This window comes from Salmo trutta, chromosome 14, assembly GCF_901001165.1.
Source record: "Salmo trutta chromosome 14, fSalTru1.1, whole genome shotgun sequence".
Lineage (NCBI taxonomy): Eukaryota > Metazoa > Chordata > Actinopteri > Salmoniformes > Salmonidae > Salmo > Salmo trutta.
The window spans coordinates 25,195,044-25,210,879 of NC_042970.1; the positions used below are offsets into that span (position 1 = coordinate 25,195,044).

General features: G+C 41.5%; 1 protein-coding gene across 2 annotated transcripts in view; it reads left to right on the forward strand.

Annotated features, from left to right (window-relative positions):
* Positions 1 to 15,836, forward strand: part of fhit (fragile histidine triad diadenosine triphosphatase) — a 318,522-nt gene that overhangs the window by 6,577 nt on the left and 296,109 nt on the right. For both annotated transcript variants that reach the window (XM_029775001.1, XM_029775002.1), the window contains exon 3: positions 10,572 to 10,662. The gene's annotated coding sequence lies outside the window, so the exon portion shown is untranslated. The remainder of the gene's footprint in view (positions 1 to 10,571; positions 10,663 to 15,836) is intronic.

Here is a 15,836-nt window from a genome sequence, read left to right on the forward strand (position 1 = left end):
CAGGTAATGAGCTGAGATTAGGAGCACACTCTTAAAGGGAGTGCTCCTAACCGCAGCTTGTTACCTGTAAAAAAGACACCTGTCCACAGAAGCAATCAATCAGATTCCAAACTCTCCACCATGGCCAAGACCAAAGAGCTCTCCAAGGATGTCAGGGACAAAATTGTAGACCTACACAAGGCTGGAATGGGCTACAAGACCATCGCCAAGCAGCTTGGTAAGAAGGTGACAACAGTTGATGCGATTATTCGCAAATGGAAGAAACACAAAAGAACTGTCAATATCCCTCGGCCTGGGGCTCCATGCAAGATCTCACCTCGTGGAGTTGCAATGATCATGAGAACGGTGTGAAATCAGCCCAGAACTACACGGAGGATCTTGTCAATGATTTCAAGGCAGCTGGGACCATAGTCACCAAGAAAACAATTGGTAACACACTACGCCGTGAAGGACTAAAATCCTGCAGCGCCCGCAAGGTCCCCCTGCTCAAGAATACATATACATGCCCGTCTGAAGTTTGCCAATGAACATCTGAATGACTCAGAGGACAACTGGGTGAAAGTGTTGTGGTCAGATGAGACCAAAATGGAGCTCTTTGACATCAACTCAACTCGCTGTGTTTGGAGGAGGAGGAATGCTGCCTATGACCCCAAAAACACCATCTCCACCGTCAAACATGGAGGTGGAAACATTATGCTTTGTGGGTGTTTTTCTGCTAAGGGGACAGGACAACTTCACTGCATCAAAGGGACGATTTACGGGGCCATGTACCGTCAAATCTTGGGTGAGAACCTCCTTCCCTCAGCCAGGGCATTGAAAATGGGTCGTGGATGGGTATTCCAGCATGACAATGACCCAAAACACATGGCCAAGGCAACAAAGGAGTGGCTCAAGAAGAAGCACATTAAGGTCCTGGAGTGGCCTAGCCAGTCTCCAGACCTTAATCCCATAGAAAATCTGTGGAGGGAGCTGAAGGTTTGAGTAGCCAAACGTCAACCTCGATCCCTTAATGACTTGGAGAAGATCTGCAAAGAGGAGTGGGACAAAATCCCTCCTGAGATATGTGCAAACCTGGTGGCCAACTACAAGAAACGTCTGACCTCTGTGATTGCCAACAAGGTTTTTGCCACCAAGTACTGGGGTTGTTTCTTGTAAGTCACGTTTTGCAGAGGGGTGAAATACTTATTTCCCTCATTAAAATGCAAATCATTTTATAACATTTTTGACATGCGTTTTTCTTGATTTTTTTTGTTGTTATTCTGTCTCTCACTGTTCAAATAAACCTACTATTAAAATTATAGACTGATCATTTCTTTGTAAGTGGGCAAACGTACAAAATCAGCAGGGGATCAAATACTTTTTCCCCCCACTGTATATACTTTTTACCCCTTTTTCTCCCCAATTTAGTGATATCCAGTTGGTCGTTACAGTCTTGTCCCATCGCTGCAACTCCCGTACGGACTCGGGAGAGGGGATGGTCGTAAGCCATGCGTCCACTGAAACATGACCCGCCAAGCCGCACTGCTTCTTGACACACTGCTCGCTTAACCTGGAAGCCAGCCGCACCAATGTGTCGGAGGAAACATCGTACAGCTGGGAATCGAAGTCAGCCTGCATGCGCCCGTCAGCCACAAGGAGTCGCTAGAGTGCGATGGGACAAGGACATCCCAGCCGGCCAAACCCTCCCCTAACCCGGACGACACTGGGCCAATTGTGCATCGCCTCATGGGTCTCCCGTTCGCGACACAGCCCGGGATCGAACCTGGATCTGTAGTGACGACTCTAGACCGCTGTGCCACTCAGAAGACCCATAAAATACCTTTTGTGGTTAAATTCCCATGTACCGAATAAAAAAAAGTTCAATGGGTTTCCAGCGCATTTCCAACTCTACTGATGGTTTTGTCAACAAAAAAATGGTGCGTTATATTGCGCATGTGCCCACTCTGGTCTTGGCATGTGCGCTCTAGCCAACAGCTTGACATACAGTGTGCGTAAAAAAGCCTACGTGATGAGATTATTATGGACAAAAGAGCGAGATTATTTGTCAAAAGGCAGCCAAGCATCGATCATCATGTCTCCATAATAAGAATCTTGATATTTATTGGAGAGGAGCATCAATCACCGCGTGCACTTTCACAACCTTGTAAAGTTCATCATAACTTATCTGTAGCCTAATAAACTGCATTATTTCCCAATCGTCGTACTGGGTGGACCACACAAAATATCATCACGTGACTCCAAGTTTACTTCCATATGATGGTTATTATATCAATATTTGTGCAGAAAGGAATTTCCATCGCCATTTCTTGTGCAATTAATTTTACAGACACACAAAGATCCCACCTAGCGTATTTGTTTTATAGACATTTGGAAAGTTTGCTGACAAATTTGCTGTTTCCATCAGGCCTGTTGTGAAATTTTTTATGCAATGTGTACATTACTCGCTTAAAAAGGTTGGATGCTGGTTAATGACACCAAAATGTAATGAGCATAAATCAAGTCATTCATGACCTTTTGATTATTGTAAGTCAATATATGTGCTGTTGCATGGTAGAAGCCTTTAAATGTATCATCCCCTATGCTTATTGTGATGCCCTTCAACACTGCCTATCCTGTTAGTGTTGTTTCTGGTCATGTCTCAACATGGGGCTTAGTGTACGTCAACGTCAATGGCAGAGCAACAAAGGAGCGGAGCTCCAACGCATGGTGCCCAGTGGATGACATTTATCCCCACTCTGTATTTCTGCTGTTAATCCGATTGGAGACAAAGGCCTTCATTCCCAATCACATTAACCAGTTGGCATCTCTTCAGTCTCTTTCACTCTTAATCCCATTCAATGCGAGCAAAAATTTTACTTGATCTGATTGGGCACAACAGCAATCTGATACTGGAAGATAATTGGTCATATCTGATTTGGGGAAGCGGGGGAAAAGAAAACATTTAGAGGTGGGGGAAGGGGGATGGGGAAAAATAAGTGAGGGAAGTAGGTGGGTGGGAAAAGAGATAGATAGTAGGATGAGCAAAAGGAGAGTTGAGCAATGATCTGTCTGAGCAATGATGGGGCTCCTTGTTTTTTTGTTAGTCGTCTTGCCTGGGGATATGAACGATTGTTGGTCAATCCTTTAAACCAGGTAGGCCTACAACTGAACTGAATTCTGGAGATGTGTGTCAGCCACTTTTAGATATATTCTTTGCCTTACCACTAAGTAAAAGGATCACCCTTCCAGAAATGAGATATGTGTTCAATTTCACCTTCTAATTTCACCTTTCAATCTCCTTTATCCTCTCTGGAAATGTGCTGCTTCAATCCTTTGACAAAGAGCTTAGCCACCCAAAGCCACCAGTGATGGGAATTGGCGTCTCTACTGTGTTACTACACACTACCCCTAGGGATCTCTTATGTGTCTCATTACCATTCACAGAAACACTATGAGAAATTGACACAGATGTGCTTACAAGTGTTAATGTCTGCTTGCATTGTTTTTATTTTGTCTCTCACTTACACTCTGTGCTGTAGACCTATAGCCTACATAATTACAAATGTTTAGGCGCTGTAGGCCCCGAAAATTAAACTCTGGACCATGGTTACCAAATCATTCTTCACCTCTAATTAGGGACTGATTTAAACCTGGGACACCAGGTGGGTGCAATTAATTATCAGGTAGAACAGAACCAGCAGTAGTCCGGACCTTGTTGGGTAAGATTGGAATACCCCTGCTCTAGGCTATGCATTACTGTATATTCCAATAATTACATGTTTTGAATAATTTTCAAATTAAAGCAGTCACAGCAATGCAGAAACATGACATTCTGTGTGGCTACTGCATGATTATAGGAGTAGGAGTGCCTGTGGCACTCCAAGAACAGGGTTGTTTATACCCCTGCCATATATCCTACGGCTACTTAGAAAAAGGTGCCTACACAATAGTTGCCTACATTATTAGAAAAAAGGGATCCAAAAGGTTTTTTGGCCCACATATGCTGAGCACTTGTTGGCTGCTTTTCCTTCACTCTGCGGTCCAACTCATCCCAAACCATTTCAATTGGGTTGAGGTTGGGTGCTTGTGGAGGCCAGGTCATCTGATGCAGCACTCCACCACTCTCCTTCTTGGTCAAATAGCCCTTACACAGCCTGGAGGTGTGTTGGGTCATTGTCCTGTTGAAAAACAAATGATAGTCCCACTAAGCGTAAACCAGATGGGATGGTGTCGCTGCAGAATGCTGTGTTAGCCATGCTGGTTAAGTGTGCCTTGAATTCTAAATAAATCACTGACAGTGTCACCAGCAAAGCACCATCACACCTCCTCCTCCATACTTCACAGTGAGAACCACACATGCGGAGATCATCCGCATGGACTCATCAGACCAAAGGCCAGATTTTCACCGGTCTAATGTCAATTGCTTGTGTTTCTTTCCCCAAGCAAGTCTCTTCTTACTATTGGTGTCCTTTAGTTGTTGTCGCTTTGCAGCAATTCGACAATGAAGGCCTGTTTCACGCAGTCTCCTCTGAACAGTTGATGTTGAGATGTGTCTGTTACTTGAACTCTGTGAAGCATTTATTTGGGCTGCAATCTATGGTGCAGTTAACTCTAATGAAATTATCCTCCTTTCCTTTAGCGGTCCTCATGAGAGCCAGTTTCATCATAGAGCTTGATGGTTTTTGTGACTGCACTTGAAGAAACTTTCAAAGTTCTTGAAATTTTCCGTATTGACTGACCTTCATGTCTTAAAGTAATGATGGACTGTCGTTTCTCTTTGCTTATTTGAGCTGTTCTTGCCATAATATGGACTTGGTCTTTTACCAAATGGGGCTATCTTCTGTAAAACACCACTACCTTGTCACAACACAACTGATTTGCTCAAATGCATCAATATGGAAAGAAATTCCACAAATGTAATTTTAACAAAGCACACCTGTTAATTGAAATGCATTCCAGGTGACTACCTCATGAAGCTGGTTGAGAGAATGCCAAGAGTGTGCAAAGCTGTCATCAAGGCAAAGGGTGGCTACTTTGAAGAATCTCATCTCAAATATATATTGATTTGCTTAACACTTTTTTTGGTTACTACATGATTCCATATGTGTTATTTCATAGTGTTGATGTCTTAACTATTATTCTACAATGTAGAAAATAGTAAACATAAAGAAAAACCCTGGAATGAGTAAGTAAGTGTGTCCAAACCTTTGACTGGTATCGTAGCTAACTACAAGCTACGACCTGGACCAGCGCTAGTGCGGACTACAGCTAGTCGGAAGTTTACATACACATTAGCCAAATACATTTAAACTCAGTTTTTCACAATTCCTGACATTTAATCCTATACAATTCCATGTTTTAGGTCAGTTAGGATTACCATGTTATTTTAAGAATGTGAAATGTCAGAATAATAGTAGAGAATGATTTATTTCAACTTTTATTTCTTTCATCACAGTTCCAGTGGGTAAGAAGTTTACATACACTCAATTCGTATTTGGTAGCATTAACTTTAAATTGTTTAACTTGGGTCAAATGTTTTGGGTAGCCTTCCACAAGCTTCCCACAATAAGTTGGGTGAATTTTGGCCCATTCCTCCTGACATAGCTGGTGTAACTGAGTCAGGTTTGTAGGCCTCCTTGCTCGCACACGCTTTTTGAGTTCTGCCCACAAATTTTCTATAGGATCGAGATCAGGGCTTTGTGATGGCCACTCCAGTACCTTGACTTTGTTGTCCTTAAGCCATTTTTCTATTTTTTTTACATTTTAGTCATTTAGCAGACGCTCTTATCCAGAGCGACTTACAGTAGTGAATGCATACATTTCATACATTTTTTTTATTTTTTTTCCGTACTGGTCCCCCGTGGGAAGTATGCTTGGGGTCATTGTCCATTTGGAAGACCCATTTGTGACCAAGCTTTAACTTCCGGACTGATGTCTTGAGATGTTGCTATTTTGTGAAGTGCACCAGTCCCTCCTGCAGCAAAGCACCCCCACAACATGATGCTGCCACCCCCGTGCTTCACTGTTGGGATGGTGTTCTTCGGCTTGCAAGCATCCCTCTTTTTCCTCCAAACATAACGATGGTCTTTATGGCCAAACAGTTCTATTTTTGCTTCATCAGACCAGAGGACATTTTTCCAAAAAGTCCGATCTTTGTCCCCATGTGCAGTTTCAAACCATAGTCTGGATTTTTTTATGGTGGTTTTGGAGCAGTGGCTTCTTCCTTGCTGAGCGGCCTTTCAGGTTATGTCGATATAGGACTTGTTTTACTGTGGATATAGATACTTTTGTACCGGTTTCCTCCACCATCTTCACAAGGTCCTTTGCTGTTGTTCTGTGATTGATTTGCACTTTTAGCACCAAAGTACGTTCATCTCTAGGAGGCAGAACGCGTCTCCTTCCTGAGCGGTATGACGGCTGTGTGGTCCCATGGTGTTTATACTTGCGTACTATTGTTTGTACAGATGAACGTGGTACCTTCAGGCGTTTGGAAATTGCTCCCAAGGATGAACCAGACTTGTGGAGGTCTACAATTCTTTTCTGAGGTATTGGCTGATTTCCTTTTCATTTTCCCATGATGTTAAGCAAAGAGGCACTGAGTTTGAAGGTAGGCCTTGAAATACATCCTCCAATTGACTCAAATGATGTCAATTAGCCTATCAGAATCTTCTAAAGCCATGATGACATTTTCGTTCCACATATTTATTTAATCTGTGAAAACTATGCAATACATCAAATAACTGAAATCTACAAAATAACAAACCGTGATGCAGAGGAGAAACAAACACTACTCACAAATAATCACCCACAAAATATACATATTATACCTCTGGCCCAGCATGTTAGAGCGCGTGCGCTTTGACATTAGCAGACTAGGTGCCCTCAAAACACAACATTTGCAGCTGGATGCTTCTCACCCGCTTTGACATGAAGTGACTTAAATTGACAATAGTCTGCATTTTCAATATGTAGCCCACTATCCCAGGTTTCCAAGTAGGCTTAAAAGCCCTATAGCTCAAATGTCAGTGTTGGTTCACAGACAGCGAGAGCAGAATACCAATTGTCATTCATTAGGAAAGAAATAATGACATTTATGACGGCCAATTTTGAAACTATTAGGCTTTTTAATGCTCTTCGCATTGTTCTCACTCTGCCTCTCCTACCTCAATTATGTTATGTGTGTTGGTGTCTCAGTCCATTGCAACTTCCTCGTTCAGGCCGTCCGTCCCTTGGGAATTTATGGCGGGGAATTGATCTGTTATCATATTTGTGCATTATCTCCAGCAGCTGGTGGATATGCATGGTGCCGTGAGCAATGATAGAAAAATATTAGCCCCAGTAAATGCCACGTCTTTATATCACGTCAGGAACACCTAACCAGAAGCTATAAATACAATGGAGCCTGTCTAGCATGTACACATGTGCACATTACTTATATTTGGCCACAAGGAAAAAAGCGAGAACATCGTTATTAATTAGATGAATTGGATTATAATGCAAGTAGATCATGAAGAATTTGATTCTGGGGGCTACTTTCTGAATCTACAGCTTTTCTACAGTAGTTTTGAAGTAAAGGACACACAACACATTAGACTGTCTGTCCTCAGTCTTGTGCTCTGATTCTTGGGTGCGAATGTGTGGATTCCCATTCACAGCTAGTATAGGAACAAGGTTTTAATCAACTGAGATGTTTACGAAACAACCTTCATCATTCATGTGACTGGAAGTTGGATCAACGTGATCCACTATCCAACGTGACTCATGCTGCCTTGGGTTGAGTTCTGTTGGTTCAAATCAAAAAGTTATCCTGCTGTTACTTCTCCTTCCATCTGTCAAAACCTTGTCATGTACAAATGGTTAAATGCTGTTGTCTTTCTGTCGTGCTACCATTGTGTATGCTAGGGCATATGTACAGAGAGATAAATATGGAAATGCATCATAATGCTTTGTGTGCCAAGAGGAATCTCACAAAGCACTTACTGTCATTGTAGAAATATACAGCAACTGGCAGTTCCTTTTATCTAATGTATTTACTACAAGCAGTAGAATCAACAAAATATTTTAATTTTGAGTTATCACATTAGCTGCTCTGTATGAATTTAATGAATGTCAGTTTGTATTTGGACGTAAAGAACACAATGTCAAATTAACTTCACTCTAAGATCTGTCCAGAGTGTCTCCCTCATTAAAAGTGATGTGTTTGTTTTTGGCTTCAGTTTTCGGATGCTATTGCAATTGAAGTTCAGGTCTTTGAGTTGTTACCCCCTCTGGGCAAGCCCGAATTAGACGAGTGGTACTAGACGGCTAGACTAATGTATAAAAGTGCTGGATTTTGTAGAGTGAGGCTTCCTCATGTCACTGTGCATGTGTGAGGCCAGGGGTTTAAGTTGAAAAACCTCCAGGAGTTGATTTAGTTTTCCCTGCAGGTTTGGCTGTGAAGCGATCATCTGGTTCTGATGTCTCTTTGGGAAGTCTTAGCCAGTGGTAATAAACAAGATATCTGGGCAGCGAACACCAGGACTTCTCTTTACCGATAGCCTATTTGTCCCTAGATCCAGTTGTGCTCTTTGTTGCTTTTGCATTTTCATCTACACATTTGAACTTAAATTGAGTTATTAGACTGCTGGTAGTGACTGTTTGTGAAAGTCAAATGCAATAGACAAACTTCACCTTCAAATATTCAGATTTAGATTGTTACTTCCAGCTTTACCTCTTGGGCATTGAATCGAATGGGCAACCATCATTCCCGCAGAATTACAGTTTTCCAGGTTTTCTATGATGGCAGCCCTCTAGAGATTTTGCCCCAATTGAAGTGACTTGCGGAGAAAGGTATTTATCTGTCTCTCCTGTTAACTCGAGAAGTGATCTAACATGATTCCTGTTCTACCGCTCTCGCTCCCTCTCTCCTGAACCTTGTTTTCTCCCTGGATGTCTGCCTTCCGTCACTTTAATCAACCCTTTTAATTACCGTCACTATCAGTCGCCCTGCGCCTCATTGTCACCTCTGGGACATTCTGCCTGCGAAGGCAAAGCAGGGGGAAACTCCTAAGGGAGTCAGAGGCTTGTGCTTGGGTAATAGCAGGCCTTTGCCAGTCCGTCAGCTGTATTGCCAGCTCCCATCTCTCCCTGCCCCCCGGGCAGCTCCAGAGATGTCGTGATAAATTGATGTTCGCTTCAGCTCAACTGTGCCCTCTTAAGTAGAGGAGAGACTGAGGGTATTTGGGCTTCTGTTCAATCAACACTTCCCCAATATAATTAATCTTTTACAAGGAAAAACAAAGTTCAAGCTTGAGCCGTCTCTTTCATTAAAAATGTACGCCGAGTTGAGAGACAAAGAGAAATAGGGTCCAGGCATCCAGGGAAAGGTTACACCATCTAACAATTTATTTTGCGCATCAATTACATGTCTTTTACTCACAGGTCTTTTTATAATCTTTGTTTCTTTCCATCCCCTCTCATCACTGTTCCAGGTAGATATGAGATATTGTTCTTGTCTCTTATTACGTCTTTAACTACCCCCTTGTAACGATGGACGTTGTGGGTGTGGAGTCAGGCGCAGGAAACAAGAGCGTTTACTATAGTGCTTTATTAGACGCACCACCAAAAAGAGTATACACCCAAAAATACAACAGGGCGTAATCAAAATACAGAGTCTCATACAAAAACACGTTCCACTACACAACACACAGTGTGAAAGAACGAAACAAGCCCGCACACAGAACAGGTGGGGAAACGGGCTTAAATACCCAACTAATTACTAAATAGAACACAGGTGCACTAAATAAAGGCAAAACCAACAGAAAAGGAAAAAGGGATCGGTGGCAGCTAGTAGACCGGTGACGACGACCGCCGAGCGCCACCCGCACAGGGAGAGGAGTCACCCTCGGCAGGAGTCGTGACACCCCTGCCTAGTCATTAACATGTTAAACAAACAGTGATATTCCAAGGTTATCTTTGCATTCCTACACATGTCCTTTCCAACATGCTTAGCTTTTTATCCAATGCCCTTATGCTTTGATCTGTCATAGAACCTCAACACAATACATTCATCTTGATGCAATTTGAATTATAGAAACACTTAAGGTAGCTGAAACTAAATATTTAATCTGCCCCACTGCTGAACCAAATCCAATGTTAATTGTTTATGGCATTCATTCGGCATACCACTTGAACATTGCGACATGATATGTCAAAAAAGAGCTATACGTTACAGTTTTTTGTTTAAAATTGTCATAATGGCAATGTTTCAATTTACTTTGAAACATCTTTATTTAGAGGTATTGCAATCAATGTCAGACACCTTAAGATACATTGACAGTAAAGCATACATTCATAAACCCAAGTCCTATATCCCTATTGAAAATAAGCATTATTATAACAGTATTATAACAGACCTCCATACAGACCAACAACCTCTGTGTTTTTTCTCACATACAGTATCTATATTCAGATCTGCAGTATCCCAATCCACAGCCAATGTGTTTACTTACAGGCATCTTTGAGTTAGTGTTTTGAGTGACAGAGGAGTATCATTAGACCGAGGCTGTCTGCAATGAAACTCATCATCTTGTAATCTTCTCCTTGTGTTCCAGCCTCCATCTGTCCTTCTATCCCTCACTCCTTCCATCCCTCCCTTCTCTAATTACCAGACCCTGGGACCGTGAGAAGCAAGCGAGGTTGAAGGTAAGTGTATTTATTGCTTCTCTTTGACAATAAAGTTGGCCTGGATCATTGATTTCCCTCCCCTGCCGTTTTTCAGGGGATGTAAGCATGTTGATTACAGATAAAGCCAACAGCAACATTTGTGTTGCTACTGTTGTCTTGTTTTCTTGCTGCTGAGTGTATGTAGAGAACACTGGGCTAGATAAGTTCAGCCAAGAGGTTGTTTGCTCTGCTCAATGTGTTTCTGGTCATCATCTCTGCCTCAGCTGCCTCCTACGTAGAGTTACACAGCACTTACACAGGAGGGAGAATAATGCTTTTATTTTTCTTTATTGAATCACATGTTTTTAACTAAACCAGTTTCAGTTTGTTTTGAATTACTTTTATTTGCTGATGTGAATGCTGGCGACAGCGCTGCTTTGCAAAGCCCTGTATCTTAATAGCAGGCTCTAATAGATCGTGCTCTCTCTCCCCTCACAGGAGAAATGAGAGAGATGTGGATGCATATCTGATGTTGGGGATAACAGGGAATGGAAGTTATTAATGAATAGTGTCATAGGGTGGGTGCTATAGCATGTTAAATCATAATCTGAATGGTGTGTGTTGGTGGTGCTATATGCCCCTCTCCATGGCCTGTGCTAACTACTGCACAGCTGGTCTTCAATCCCCTGCCTGTCCAGAGGGAGCCATTTCTTAAACTAGCTCTGGTGGATCCAGGCCTAGCCGTGGCGCTGGGGTAGGCCCAGTTAACAGATGTTTGATTTGGACATCTGCCCCTTGCAGCAGTGTATCTTAACCTCCCTCAATGTTTTATTTGCCTAGGCCTGCAAATGAACACATCTGGCTGCAAGGCTGTTACCCTCAGGACTCAACTACAGATTAAAATGTACTACTTAGTCCATGAGAAACTTTAAGCAAATCAACCATTGTCATTAATGTAGTCAGAGTTATGTGCACAAGATTAGGTCTTGTACGTTGTGTTTTGCACAGCAGAACTGATTAAAAATGGGCAATAATAGCCTGTTTTACTAATCACTGATTGCTGTGGTACATTGGAGGGCTCTTGAAATGTTTACTGCAAGGGCCCTAACTGGGGTAATTATCACTCATTTAGTGCATTTTGAAATCATAATTGGCATAATAATTTTCATGCAGGAACGCCTTTCTAGGAAACATTTAACTATCACTGTAATATTTAGGGGTTTTATAGCCATAAATTACGCCTGCCCAGATTGAAAACCATCACTGCTTGATTCATATAGGCTGTAGTTTATTATTATTAGCAGAATGTGCAGCTTGGGTTAACATAGAGAGTTGGATTAAGATATGTTTGCCTGTACTGTATGTGTTGGAATGTCTGTAGAAATCTCTTGCCTTTCTCCCGTTCAGGAGCTCAAATAATCCTAGGGTGTTATTTTCTTTACCCAGGGACCACCAATGCTGCCTGACTAATTTTCATTAGTCTATCGTACATCCCCCTTTGGAGAGCTGCGCTCTGTCTATTGACGTTAACTTGCATTGAGAAAGATGACATTGTCCAAAGCTATTATTTACCCATGCAATACATGTCAGAGACTAAGGCGAAGGCTAAGGATTTGTTATTATACCTCTGTTAGCGTCAGAATGTTAACTGATTATTGGTTGTGTGTGTGTTTTGCATCTGTGTTTCCCTGTGTGTGTTGACTGGAATGGACTGCTCCCACCTTTATTCTTGAGATGATGGGGATAATCATTTTCCCTCTGCTATGTCTGGGTAATTGCTCATGCCTGGGTGATGGGCCGGACTAATGCAACACCCACATCTGGGAATCGAGGGGGACTTTTACCCACTTGAATAACCTCTTAGACGGCAGCCTCAGTGCACCACAGTTCTGTTTGATCGCTCCAACAGGTCATGTTGACACAACCTGCCATTTCTTTATTCCTGGATTGTACTTCAAGTGTATGTTTAAGAGCATGTCATGTCAGTAATAGTAGTAGATGTCCCAAAATCTAAATTCAATTTGTTATTTTTTGTAATTTAGGTAAGGACAAATTGTTCTAACGTAATGCTGCATGGAAACAGGATTCCAAGGCTCATCTATAGATCTACTCAGGCCCCAAGTACAATCTGTTATGAGAGCACTAGACATTCAACACCACTGAGAAATGGCAGTATTCCATGAATGCACCATGTTGGGTGTTTTTGATGTGGCAGAAAGTGTGTTTAGAGGTACTGTAGTGCAATGGCCGTAACAGGCATTTGAGAATATGATCACTTTCCGTTGTGTTATTTATCACTATAGGTTTTTGGAGTGGTAATAGATCATCTATAGACATTATTCTGTGTCATGATAAATTCAGGAAAGAGATAAAGAATATCCTTGGGGACAGTCAATGGCTCGTTTTACTTCACTCAGATGTTATTATTTCAAAGTTAGTTTGGACTCTTAAGATTAGAATGCTTGACAGCTTTATGGCCGGTAATTCCACACTTATTTCAAATGGATCTCTGAAGGCTTCACTTTTATCTATTTTTTTTCTCCATTAAACCTCCCTTATAATACATTGAAAGCACATCCAAGTCATTATGTAAAACAGGAGTATGTCTTAAAGTGTAGTTATTAAAATCACCACTTTTAAGTAAAAGGAGATTAAACTTGGTTCTGGTGTCAAATAGGTGGTTTATGCATTAACGGCTGCAGCACTTAAATAACGACTAAAAGCTTTCTCCAACTCCAGCAGAAATTCAGATTTTCTATAGAAATGTCCATCGCCTAGTGAAAACAACATTTTTAACACTCTTCCAGCACATGAAATTAGAGCTGGGGGATTTAGTTTAGGTAGAGGATTTTCCAAAGAGGTTTCAGTATTTGCAGATGAGTGAACGGATAATACTGTATGTACTCAGCAATTTTGTTTTAAACTAAACCATGTGTAACTAGTAGGCTTTTACACGTGGATACTTTCAGTTTTCATTTGAAGTTCAGGGAGGCAGCCTTTACTTTCAGAGAACACCCATCTGTTCAAAAACAAGCCTACAAGTAGTCTCTTTCTGTCATGTTCTGTAACCAAGGACACCATCACATTTCTCTGCTTTCCCACTGTGAGTGCAGTTACAGTAATGCCCCTGTTCTCTGCCCAAAATACAATTATTTGTATTGGGAATAATTGTATTGACAATGTCCAATCTGTGGCCTTTATCCTATTAACTCTATGTCAATAATCCGACAGACAGAGTGTCAGGCCGAGTCAGGGAAGGACAGCGAGAAGGAGCGGGAGAGGAGAGGACGGGACATTACAGGATAATATGGCCTTGACACAGCCTTCTCACATACACACAAGTCATCTGGAGTGACTCACCAAGACTCCAGGAAGAGGAATGTCTGACATGCAACATGAAAGCCAAGTGATACTGTACAAACACAATGACCAACCTTTGTTGGCCAGATCTGGTTCCCCTAAGCACTAGTCAGTTCCCCTAAGCACTATTACTATGAGCAGAAGGGGTCTGGGAAAAGCACTGTACATAGACAGATTGGCTTTTGAGATAATTGTGTCTGCTGTGAAAGGATGGTGGCTGGTTTTAAGAGTGCCTCGCATTTGGAAAACACTGATTGTCACACAAGGAGGGGATGAGTTTTCAGAGTGTGATGAAATTAGAATGGATGGCTCTTCCTGTTCAAGGAAGTTAGATGACTGTCACTAGCTTCCCTGGTGCGTTTCTACCTCAGCTTCATATGGGGCATTCTGGAGAGCTGAATGAAGTCTGAATATCATTACATAGAAAAAGCTCACGCCGTTTCTGCATTGTATTTTTTAAGGCATTTGATCTGAGGCGAACTTCAACATACCATTTCATATACCTTACATGCATGCATATTTTTGCGGGTGTCACTTTGAAATCTTGCTTGGTTACACATTATTCACAACATACCTGTATAATTAGTAGTGAAGACATCAAAACTATGAAATAATAAATATGGAATCATGTAGTATCCAAAAAAGTATTAACTTCTATGGGGACCTGCGGGACACAGCCAGTGAAATATCAGGGCGGCAAATTGAAAAACAACAAAATGTCATAATTCAACTTTCTCAAACATACAACTATTTTACACCATTTTAAAGATACACGTCTCCTTGATGTAACCACATTGTCTGATTTCAAAAAGGCTTTACAGCGAAAGCAAAACATTAGATTATGTTAGGAGAGTACGTAGACAAAAATAATCACATTGCCATTTTCCAAGCAAGGACATGTGTCAATAAAACCCAAAACACAGCGAAATGAAGCACTAACCTTTGACGATCTTCATCAGATAACACTCCTAGGACATTATGTTACACAATACATGTATGTTTTGTTCGATAAAGTTCATATTTATATCTAAAAACAGCATTTTACATTGGCGCGTGAAGTTAACAAAATATTTTGCCTCCAATACTGCCGGTGAATCAGCACAACAATTTACAAAAATACTCATCATAAACGTTGATAAAATATTCAACTGTTATTCAAAGAATTATAGATGAACATCTCCTTTATGCAACCGCTGTGACAGATTTCAAAAAAGCTTCACGGGGAAAGCACACTTTGCAATAATCTGAGTACTGCGCTCAGAAAAATACACCCGCCATTTTGGAGTCATCTAAAATCATAAATAGCATTAGAAATATTCACTTACCTTTGATGATCTTCATCAGAAGGCACTTCCAGGGATCCCAGGTCCACAATAAATGTTGTTTGCGTGTTCACTAATCTACTCCAAATGTAGGAAGCGCGCCGAAAATTTCACGACAAAAAGTTATATTTACGTTCGTTGAAACATGTCAAACGTTGTAAAACATCAATCTTTAGGGCCTTTTTAACGTAAAACTTCACTAATATTTCAACCGGACGATTCCAATGTCTTGAAAAAACGTTATGGAACACAGCTACCTCCTCACGTGAATGCGCGTAATTGTGGCCTGTCATTCTCTCGGTCATCAGACTCCAGGAGGTGTTGTTCGCTCTCTGTTGACTGCAAAAGCCTGAAACACGTTCTAAAGACTGTTGACACCTAGTGGAAGCCTTAGGAAGTGCAAATTGAACCCTAAGTCACTGTATACTGAATAGGCCCAGTCTTGAAAAACGACAATCCACTTCCTGGTTGGATTTTTTTCTCAGGTTTTTGCCTGCCATATGAGTTCTGTTATACTCACAGACACCATTC